We start from the raw sequence: 7,661 nt of genomic DNA, 5'->3' as shown, positions 1-7,661 counted from the left end.
CCGGAATGTCTCGCTTTTCCTTAGGCGATCCCTTCTTTTCTTCAGAGAAATGTTGGAGGGTATGGTAGGACGTCCCTATATTCATTGGATAAATTTTGGAGGGTGTGGAGTTATGTGACTCCCGAGCTAAGGAGATAAGTAACTATACAACCTTTAGAAGAGATCTGAAGGCAGCCCTGTGAAGGGAATTTTTTTTTAAAAAAAAAAGTTTAATGTTTTATTATGTTTTTCTATTTGTTGGAAGCTGCCCAGAATGCCCAGATGGGTGGGGAATAATAATAATAATAATAATAATAATAATAATAATAATAATAGATTGTTGGAGGGTTTTCTAATGTCCTGGGATGACTCTAGGTCCAAGACATTGCGAAGGATGCAAAACGATAGCCAGACATTTTTGTGAGAAAATATCTGAGATTTTTTTCCAAGAGATCATGTTGCACACACCTCGGCTTTGAGCAATGTTTAACCACACCATTTGGGCCCTGGTGAATATCCGAAATGTGGAAACAGCAAGACACTTGCTGTCGCACATTTGGGAGTTTCAGCTCTATTATTAGTCAGCAATCTACAGGCCTGCAGAGCAATCTCTGTGTTTCAGGAGCTGTTTCTTTTGTCCAGAGACATAGCGTTCCCTCCGTGTGAATTTTGATTGCCAGTTAAGTTTATGTAAAGTGCTTTCCCCCCTCCTTACCCTTAGGTGTTTCACGTTTCAGTCGCTTTCTTCCTTTATTCAGGTCCGCCTTTCATCTCTGGATGCTACCTGAGGAAGAAAAGCAAACTCGTGGCTCTCTTTTGTCTGACGGCTATATTGTAAGTGATATTAAATACACCTGAGCAAATAATGTCCTTTTCATTCTTTAAAGCAGAATCGAGACATTTAGCATGTGCAGAGGTGGGGTTATCCCTTCCCTCATGCTCTCAGGCCAACGGCGCTTTGGCCCTTCTCTCAAAAAAGCGGCTCTCGCCCCCGTGAAAAAAGTTTCTGTCGGCAAGAATGGAAACTTCCTGCTCAGGATTAATGCTGAGGGTTGTGGGAGATGTTCTGTGGGGAATAACCCAACCTCCTTTGTGCTAAATATTCCCAATGCTCCTTTCCATCTATCGTATCTCCTAATAATTTTCAAAATGTGCACATTCTGTGAGTCGGGCCCTAAACGGAAGTCTTTCATGAAAAGGAGACATATATCCTCCTGTGCACGAGGAACGCAATACAAAGAGGAAAAGGAGATTCTGTTTGGTAGGAGACTCTATTTGGTAGGAGACTCTGTTTGGTAGGAGATTCCTTCTGTGCCCATTTGGGTCTTCACTGAAGGTGTGTTGCAGAGTCCCAGTGACCCAAAGAGTCATGATTTAGTATGGAGGGGCTTTGTTGTTGTTTAGTCGTTTAGTCGTGTCCGACTCTTCGTGACCCCATGGACCAGAGCACGCCAGGCACTTCTGTCTTCCACTGCCTCCCGCAGTTTGGTCAAACTCATGCTGGTAGTTTTGAGAACACTATCCAACCATCTCGTCCTCTGTCGTCCCCTTCTCCTTGTGCCCTCCATCTTTCCCAACATCAGGGTCTTTTCCAGGGAGTCTTCTCTTCTCATGAGGTGGCCAAAGTATTGGAGCCTCAGCTTCACGATCTGTCCTTCCAGTGAGCACTCAGGGCTGATTTCCTTCAGAATGGATAGGTTTGCTCTTCTTGCAGTCCATGGGATTCTCAAGAGTCTCCTCCAGCAGCATAATTCAAAAGCATCAATTCTTCGGCGATCAGCCTTCTGGAGGGGCTACCCGCTGGAAAATTCAGCCACAATTGGCCAACTTCAGCCCTGTTCTCATTGGCCAAATTGTTCTGTTCCGTTTCTAACTGTGTTTTGTGCTCTTAACAGTACCTTGAATTACTTTACGTCTGCGTTGACACACGGACTAGGGGCTTGTTGCATTGCAGGCTTGTTGCATTGCAGGCGGGAAAGGTCAGTTGCAAATCCCAAAGGGTAAAAAATGACTGGAAGGTTTTGCCAACTTTCAGTGACCTTGGGACACCCTCTGCCCTGAGCAAACTGAGCGTAATAAGCCCTTGCCAAGATCTGACATTTAAGATTCAGAGTCTGCTTTGTTGCTTTTAATGAAAATATTTTCATAATATTTTGAGATATTTATTAATGTATCATACACAAAGACACCGAAGGCAAGGCAAGAGAATTCACATTCATAGATGCTGGTGGACTTCTGCTCCTATTTTGCAGCCCCCTAATCCACAGTGGCACTGTGGTCTAAACCACAGAGCCTAGGGCTTGCTGATCAGAAGGTCTGTGGTTCCAATCCCCATGACGGGATGAGCTCCCATTGCTCGGTCCCTGCTCCTACCAACCTAGCAGTTCGAAAGCACCTCAAAGTGCAAGTAGATAAATAGGTACCGCTCCAGTGGGAAGGTAAACAGTGTTTCCGTGCACTGCTCTGGTTCACCAGAAGCGGCTTAGTCATGCTGGCCACATGACCTGGAAGCTGTACACCAGCTCCCTTGGCCAGTAAAGGGAGATGAGCGCCGCAACCCCAGAGTCGTCCACGACTGGACCTAATGGTCGGGGTCCCTTTACCTTTTTAGGGGATGCATGGAGGGATAGTTTTAGGGGATAGTTTTAGGGGATGCATGGAAGGAAAATAGATAGTGGAAGAGAGGGGATGACGGCAGGGAGGCAGGGGGAGGGGTAAAAGGACTTGCAGGTGAGGCAGATGAAGGCGTACGGTTTTGCTGCTCAAAATGTGCACCATAGCATTCCTTCTCTCTGCACTCCTCCCAGCTGTCATTCTTCCTCTGGTCATTGCTGTGGAGACACAACCACACTGTCTCTGAGCATTATAATCGTCTACAAGGGATTCCTATAAGCGGGGTTGATGTTGCCAGCTTTCATGTCACAAATGCAGACATCTTTGTAACACAGCGTTGGTCTGTCAGGTAAAGGTAAAGGACCCCTGGACGGTTAAGTCCAGTTAAAGGCAACTATGGGGTTGCGGTGCTCATTATGCTTTACAGGCCGAGGGACCCAGCATTTGTCCACAGACAGCTTTCGGGTCATGTGGCCAGCATGACTAAACCGCTTCTGGCACAATGGGACACCGTGATGGAAACCAGAGTGCACGGAAACGCCCTGTTACCTTCCCGCCGCAGCCGTACCTATTTATCTACTTGCACTGCCTTGCTTTCGAACTGCTAGTTTGACAGGAGCTGGGACCCCATTGCACGGATTTGAACTGCTGACCTTCTGATTGGCAAGCCCAAGAGGCTCAGTGGTTTAGACCACAGTGCCACCTGCATCCCTATTGTTGGTCTGTCAACCCCACCCCAACAGTACTCAGGTAAACAGAGTCAGGTGATATGACTCCTATTTAATTATCTCTAGTGGATCTGAGATTATTTTCCTCAAGATTGACCGTCAGGATGTTAATCTCACTCAGAGTTAAACCCATTGATGTTAATGGGCATGACTAACTTTGGTTTGTTGAGTTCAGTGGGTTTCCTCTTGAGTAGGACCTGATTGGCTATAGCCCTAAATTTGGGGTTCATTGTAAGCAGGAAGGACTCTTTGTTAATTATAGGAAGAACAAAGGTAATGGTGTTTTGCCCATTACCTTTGGAGTATCCTGCAACCCAACAATGTCAGTCATTTAAGCCAGGCTTCCTCAACCTCGGCCCTCCAGATGTTTTTGGCCTACAACTCCCATGATCCCTAGCTAGAAGGACCAGTGGTCAGGGATGATGGGAATTGTAGTCTCAAAACATCTGGAGGGCCAAGGTTGAGGAAGCCTGATTTAAGTTCTTAGGACACGGGTAGGGAACCCATGGAGCCTTGTTTATGGCCCATGAATGTGTTCACACCTCGGATGGAATTTGAAGGAGCAACTTTTCAGCTCATCGATTGCATTCTTAAGGAAAAGGTGCATTTCACATCAAAAACGAGGCATTCCGAACCCCTGTGATTTCCTCTTAAATGTAAAGCAGGGGTAGAGGACATTTGCAGGAGGAACGGACAGGTGGTCAAGAAGGCTCAAAGGCCGGAAATAAGTAGAACTGAGGAGAAAGTGTCCTGAGAATAGGCATCGCCAGGGGAGAATCAGTGGGCAAAGGAAGGTTACGTACCTTATTCTTGCACCCACTGATCTTCCCCTGCAAATGCTCTTCTTTCTATCCCATGCGTTTGTGATATCTTGCCAACACACGTTTGCCAAGAAATGTTCTTCCGCCCTGAGCCATTTTGCCGCCCCTATAAATGTGTATTTAAGTCTTCTTGTTGATGGGAAAATCAGAAGTAGGAGGCCCCTTCAGGCGTCTCACTGGCTACAGAATTGCAAATGAATCACCAGTCTTAAAAAAGAAAAAAAGAAAATTATTTGCAGATTATCAATTCTTCTTAACCTTAGGACAGAATCAATCAACGTCCTTTAATGCCTTTAAATGCTTTCCCTTTCAGATCGCCCCATCCATTTTTCAAGGCTTTGGATTGCCCAGGAATGGGAATTAATTCAGCCGGCGACAAATTAGGCAGATCGATCCCATCAAAAAGCTCTAAATTATTAATAATTGGTCCTTCCATGGGCAACCAGTGTTCAGGTTTTCTGGTGTACGTGTGTGTGTTTGTGTGTTTGTCGTTCAGAGACATGTGTGACCCTTGTTCAATAGGCAACCGTTATGCCATTCTTTCCCCCTGGTGACACACACAAACTCTCACACAGTTGTGTATTGAATCGCCTTTTACAATTGTTTTTAAAGTAGGAGAAACAAGATGGAAAGCTTATCAAAACAAAAACGTCACTGGTTGTTTCCGGAAAGTAATTATGATGGGTTGATTTCAATGGGCTTATGTAACTCATTTATTTCATTTATGCAATTCATTTATTTCAGTGGGTCTACTCTGCTTATGACTTGTACAGTTGCCATATTTTGAAGAGCAAAAGAGAGGACACATTTGCTGACTTATACTTTTAACTATGGATCGCTATGACAACTCTCATTTTACGTAAGCATGAAAAACAGGGCATGTCCTGGAAAAAGAAGACATAAGGCAACCCAAACGTAGGCCACATTCCACACTCTCCGACATTTCTCTGATGGAAATTGGGGTGTCCAGTGCTGGGTGTGTTTTTTTTTTTAAGAAAAAAAGGTGTCAGAATTTGCCATGAACACTAGCCTTTTAGAATGGCAATGGCGCCCACCTGAGAGGTGTCAGAACTGAGTTCTGGCGAATTCCGGCTGAAATAAAAGCCCTGGGGACATCCTATTCCATGCCCTCCAACATTTCTCCGATGAAACCATTTTCCTAAGGAAAAATGGGACATTCTAGGATCAAATCAGAAACCGGGACGGCTTCTGTAAATCCGGGACTGTCCCTGAAAAATAGGGACACCTGGAGGGTCTACACATTCAAACCATACATTTAAAACACTTTAAACAGCCATGGCTTCCCCCAAAGAATTATGGGAACTGTAGTTTGCTAAGGGTCCTCTTAGGAGACTCCTGTTCTTCTTCCAGGGCTGCAGTTCTCACCAGTCAAGCCCTCTTCCCACGGAACTCTGGAAATCGTAGACCTGGGAAGATAATAGGGGTCCATTAACAACTCTCAGCACCCTTGCCAAAATATGGCTCCCAGAATTCTTTGAGAGAAGAGACGGCTGCTTAAAGCAGCATCATGATGCTTTAAACGATGGTGCCTATATTGTTTGACGCCAGGTTGCCAAGGATGCAAATCAGGTACGACTCCTTTTCTTTTTTCCCCCCTCCAGGTTTTGCCAATTTTCCTTTCATGTTTTGGCAGGTGACTGGAATTCTTAAATGCCTTCCAGTTCCCCTGCTAGGGAGAAATATTTTTTTTAAACACACACACACACACGTAAGTCAATACTCTTTAATGGCTTTCCAGCTGCCTCTATACTCAGGGCCTTGTTTGCAGACAGCCGTGTCAGCGTTCTAACCGAAATAAACGTTATTGGCCTCAAGTGCCAATACAGAATGGCTCCATTACAATTGCTGATACGCACACTTTGGTGCCAGAGATCACTTAGGCAAAATGAATATTGTTTCCCCCCCCCCAAAAAAAAACAAAAAAACCCCACACAAATTGCTCCTCGGAGCGCAGGAAAGAAAGGAAAGATTATGGGCTTCATTGTCTGATGAGCGACTCTGAGCTGGGAAGGACAACGTTCTCAAGATTGCTCTCTTTAATTCCAAATTAATTAATTCTGAATAAATACCACCCCTTGGGTTTGGTTCTCATAATTACCAAGGCAAGTTGAACGTTGCCGTTCGGTGTTTTAGGGTACAACTGGGATTCCTTCGCGTGGGTTGCCACACGCATATCGAGACTTTCCTCTTTTGCAAATTTGGACCAAATCAAGTCCATTTGAGGGAGCATTGACGTTCCATCACCGCTGGATTGGTTTGGTGGTTATATTTGAATCCTGGTCTTTCTTCAGGGTCAGCTCAGACTCTTTCCTAGCCTAGCTGTGGGGAATTCTTTTCAGCCCAAAAAAGATTTAGAGCAACGCGATTGGTTCTGCCGCAATTTTAACCGTCCCAATTTAAGTGGAACCTCCCAGAATTACAGACGCCATCCTGGCCACTGAATGGATCCTGGAACATTGTTTTGTTTTTTGGTCTGGCACTCCAGTGTAAGTCAGCTGAGTCCCACAAGAGCTTGAGACTGTGTTTATGGAAGACAAACTGTGTTTATGGAAGACAATATTACTTGGCTACGAGTGATCGCCAAAGAAGAAGAAAGACATGTCTTTAGCTTCTGTCCAGGCATGCAAGAAGCCTTATCCGAGTTCAGGGACACTTTGTAGCCAGGCAAAAAGTCTCAAGGAAGATGCAGAGTAGGGCCATTGATGGGTGTGTCCTGGGAAGAATATCAAGGCCAAGTAGAAAGGCCTGGGGACTGTGTTTGACCCTGAGGCCTGAGGTTCTCCACGCCTGATCCAGTTGATTCTTGTCTTCTCTGACTGCCAACAGGACTTAAGGGTCTGATGGCCAAACTCCATTAAATGCTGTTAAATGCATCTTTGAGACAGTTTGCTTAATGTGTAAATTACATCAGCTGCCAGGGCTGATAATTAAGAGGATCAAGATTTTCATATATATTTTCCTTTGTTTTTGTCTTCAGTGGTCTTGTAGTAAGCTTAAAGTTTACTGGGAAATGATATACAATGAATTGAAAAGGATGTTTAAAATAAAAACACCAGAAGGTTTTCTTTTGGGAATTATAGGGACAGAACTACCTAAATTATTTGTTTGTTTGTTTGTTTGTTTGTTTGTTTGTTTGTTTATGCATGCATGCATGCTACTATAGCAGCAAGAATGCTGCTTGCCCCAAAGTGGAAAGAAGCAGAAGTCCCAGCAAAGGAAGAATGGATATGAAAAATTACGGAATATGCAGAAATGGCGAAACTTACCGGAACAATAAGAAATCAAGTTAACAAACTTTTTATGAAAGAATGGAAATGGTTTATTGAATATTTACAAATAAATTGCAAACAGATAAAAACATTAGCAGGATTATTGTAATAACCTGCAGTTTCATAAGAGTATATATTTAAAGTAGGTAATTAAATGAGTAAATGAATTTGGATATGCAGAAGATATTAAAAAATAAATGTGAGGAACCACAGAAAGAGGGGGAAGGAAG

The sequence above is a fragment of the Podarcis pityusensis genome (genome assembly GCF_964106645.2).
Source record: "Podarcis pityusensis genome assembly, chromosome: 10".
Classification (NCBI taxonomy): Eukaryota; Metazoa; Chordata; class Lepidosauria; order Squamata; family Lacertidae; genus Podarcis; species Podarcis pityusensis.
This window is presented reverse-complemented; position numbering follows the sequence as displayed.